The sequence below is a fragment of the Crinia signifera genome, chromosome 2 (assembly GCF_055691185.1).
Source record: "Crinia signifera chromosome 2, ASM5569118v1, whole genome shotgun sequence".
Taxonomy (NCBI): domain Eukaryota; kingdom Metazoa; phylum Chordata; class Amphibia; order Anura; family Myobatrachidae; genus Crinia; species Crinia signifera.
The window spans coordinates 325,279,945-325,284,258 of record NC_139218.1 but is presented as its reverse complement, the minus strand read 5'-3'; positions in this window follow the sequence as shown (position 1 = coordinate 325,284,258).

The following is a 4,314-nucleotide window of genomic DNA, read 5'->3' as shown; positions in this document are numbered from 1 at the left end:
CATTTGCTCCTTAATTGAATGCCCAGGGCCGGTGCAAAGCACCCCGGAGCTCACCCGCTCCATGTGGGGTGGGGGGGATGGCGGCGGTTGGAGATGAAGCATTGGCCGCAGCGTTTCTCCACCAATGGGAGAGAGGGAGCAGCTTCTCGCTCCACGGAGGGGGTTCAGATGCGGCAAGCCGCTCACCTCGCTCCAGGGGGACGGGGCTGCTCCCAAGTGTCTGCCCTCCAGTGGCTGGTGCCCCAGTCAAATGCCTAAAGTTGCCTAGTGGTGGTGCCGGCCCTGTGAATGCCAGGCATAGGTCAGCGAATGGATGGCAATTGAACTCCATAAGATTATGGTTACATAGCCCGGATCCATGTTCAGATGTGATCTTTGTTTGAGGGATGAGGCTCCAGAAATATGGGCCAATGCTGCTGATAAGGCATTGACAGCGCCCTTCTTCTCAATCAGCTCTTCTGCATACACTTGGAAGTGTTCAAGGACATCAAGTGGGACAGAGTCCAATGACTTGATGGCGTCAGCACTGGATGATTTGGCGACATTCAATGTTGATGGGATGCCAACTCGTTTGAAGGTGATTCCCGTCCTCCGCTCAACGTTCTGTAGATAATGTCAGTCTCTGAGTTCATAGAGAGAGATGCAGACTCCTGTGTGGCCAGCTCTACCAGTGCGGCCTGAACGATAGACATAAGCATCTGCTTCCTTTGGGGCAGAAAACTACACAACCAGGTCGACTTCTGGAATGTCTAGAACTCGAGCAGCCACGTTGAAGCAGAGTATTGTAGCATCCTTCTTTGTCCACTCAAAATGTATTAAAACACAGGGTAATTCCTTTAATAAAAAAGTTATAACCTTTAAACCAAAGCAATCTTTCTGTGTGGTTATTTTTAATGGAAAGCTAGTTATAAAAATTATATATATTGTTTGGTTAACTGCAATAAATTTATGAATGACTTATGGCAATGGACTGCAAAATAATTGAATACCGTAATATGCCACTGTTTTTTCACTAAGGCTTTATGTGTAGGCCACTATGTATATACTGTATGCTGCGCTAAAATTGTAATTGTACAGCCCTAGTTTTATGCCTACAGTTTTGCTGATAACTTTAACAACATATTACCAGATTTTTCGTTCTGTCACGATCATATTGTCTTGTTACATTTTAATCCCAAAATATTAAAATGAGATGAAGTACAAGCTAGAATTTACTAAGACCAATGAGACAAAGGGGGTTATTCTGGTTCACTCTTTCTGACAAATTCCTTCTTAGATGGACAAAACCATGTGCACTGCAGGTGGGGCAGATGTTACTTGTGCAGAGAGAATTAGATTTGGGTGGGGTTTTACTTCAAAGTAAGATCTATATTGCAGTGTGAAAATAAAGCAGCCAGTATTTACCCTGCACCGAAACAAAATAACTCACATAAATCTAATTCTCTCTGCACAATTTACATCTGCCCCCCCTGCAGTGCACATGGTTTTGTCCATCTAAGAAGGATTTTGTCAGAAAGAGTGAACTAGAATAAGGCCCAAAGTCACGTATTACAAGATAAGTTTATAGCAGGAGTAGTGAAAAGTATTCCACTCCGGCATTCAGCAGATGGTGAACCATCCCCTGATAGATATAACCATATTTTGGATTGATTTTAAATCTTATTATACTAGTAATGTTCTGCGAAAAGTAATATTGCTGAGTATCTGGAACTTCAATTATCTTAATTGTGCTATTTTACAATACCTGATTTAAAATGAAATTCCCTAAAAGGAAGCAGCAATGTCCCCTGTTTATTGTCCCTGCTCATATCTGTTTTTTTGTAAATTGATCTGTAATTACAGTAATTTAAACCTGCATAGAACTGTGTTCTTCTCGAGACAGAACTGTAAAACAAGTAAAGTGCACACAGTACACTCTCCCTATGTTCAAAAACAGATTGCAGAAACAGGTCTGCTCTGTTAATTAAAATCTTTTTCTTTCAAAACTAGGCAGAAAGTCATTATTAAGAAGTAATATAATGGAGTTTAAGTTTCATTTAAGATTCATCCTGGGTACTTTCATTATGGTGAGGTGCATCTTTCACTTTTTATTAAACACCACTAATGGATTGTAGTACAGTAATTTAGTGCAGTAGATGTCTAAATTAATGGATGAAAATAAGCAACAGTTTCTGACAACTTCAAGTACGTTAATTTGTTCTAAGATTGCTTTGAATGGCAGATGCCAGTAGAGTTAATGTTTTCTGATATATTTTAGTCACAGGTACAATGACTAACCAGGGCTTTTCTGCATCCTGTGTTGGCTCCTGGGGATATGACATCATGTGGAGATGGTGGGCTGCAGTAGCGGCTCCATAAGGGGGGATGCAACACAGTCCAAAAATGAAATAGGGGAGCTACACCAACTGCCAGTGAGTATTGGTTCTAGTCTAGAATGAAGCAATCTCAGAAATAAATATACACAGAATATACACTATATGTTAAACGGGGCTCTAGACTGTACAACCTGACTCTAATGAGAGGTGCTACCGTACTGATATTTATAGATACATGCAAAATGGGGGGGGGGGGGGGTTTGCAGGTGCACTATGCTTTCATTACTGCTAAAATACTGTATATAATCTATCTTATGTTTTATTCATCAACACTGAGGTTACCTGTATCGAGCAGGTCCCTGACTCTCTGGGGTTCACATCTTGGGTGCAGGAAAACCAGGGGTTGGCAGGCAAGTTGGGGGGTGGCCAAGCAGTTCCCTAAGCTGCATAGCTGCTTGCCCCCCCCCCCCCCCCCCTCAACTTGCCTGCCAACCCAGGATTCCAGTCTGAACCAACCCCTGAGATTTACAAATTCATCTCAACAGAGGATTCCATCTTTACCACCTCCTACCAGCAAATTCTCCTCCTGCTATTCACATCAGTGGACCAGTTTACCATCCTATCCAACGGACTGTCGGTGATTTGTGCCAATTTGGACCTACCATGTGGAGATCTGGTGGAGGACACTCATACCCTATCAAGGGTGGTAAATATCCTTGTTCATGTTGCACTGATCCCCAGCGGTATCATGGGAATGAACTCTCCAGCGTGATTTGAATGCAATTGGGGTGCCCGTTATTCTTTTTACTTTTATTCACATATTTTATATATACAGTATAATGTTTTTAACAATCAATATGCTTTATTACAATTATGTTCAAGATCATCCAATCTATTATAATTTTTTAATCATTGATTTTCATTACTCGTGCCCTGCTTCTATCTCAGGAACACCAACTCATTCCTAAGCAGGCTATGCTGAGGATCAGTGGTTTCAGTGAGAGAAGAAAGCTGAGAAAATCTTACAAAAACTGAGGGACATCATTGCTGAATGGCTTACCCCACTTGGACTCTACTGGGAATATGTGATATTTTATTATTTTTATTAATTACCAGTTATTTATATACAACACACATATTTCATAGTGCTTTACAAAGAAAATTTGTACATTCACATAAGTCACTGCCCCAGTGACTGGAGCTTATTATCCATATTACCTAGCCATATGTATATCTTTGAAAATACATTCATTGAAGGGATAATTTATGTTGGGAGCCCAGTAACTGACCAATATATTTTTGGATTGTGAAAGGAAACCGGAGTACCCAGAGGAAACCCAGGAAAGCACGGGGAGAATATACAAAATCTATAATTAAACCCATGACCTCAGTGCTCTGGGGCAGTAATGCTAACCATTACACCATCCGTACTGCCCTATCTGACAATGCCAACAACATTTTGAGAGCATTACATCTGGGAAAATTCCAAGACGTCCCATGCTTTGCTGACACAATTCATTTGATGGTAGTGCAGAATAAAAAAACAATGACAGGGGAGTGCAGGGGTGGATGTCAGTGGCCCCGAAAATGGTGGTCAGTTAGTTGAAATCAGATTACTATATTTTGGCCATCGTACTTGATCCCAGGTTTAAACCTGTGTCTGTGGGGCAAATGTATGAACTAGCGTTAAGTGCATTTCTGCACTTAACGCTAGTTAACTGGGGGGGATTACGTTTTTTAACATGTACTAACAGCGCACCTAATGTGCTCTAGGGACAGCCTGCCGAGTAACGCTCAGCGGGACTGTCCCCTGCAACCCCCCCCCCAACCCCCCCCCCCCCAAGTAATTAGCGGCCAGTTCGATGTTAAATCGCCCCGGATACTTTGCCAGCCCAGGACTAGGACTGTCCTATACCCACTGCCTGAGGGGGCGCCTATAAAAAGAGACGTTAACGTTGGGCTTAATGACTCTCCTTATCGGCTGCTGGGGGGTTAATAC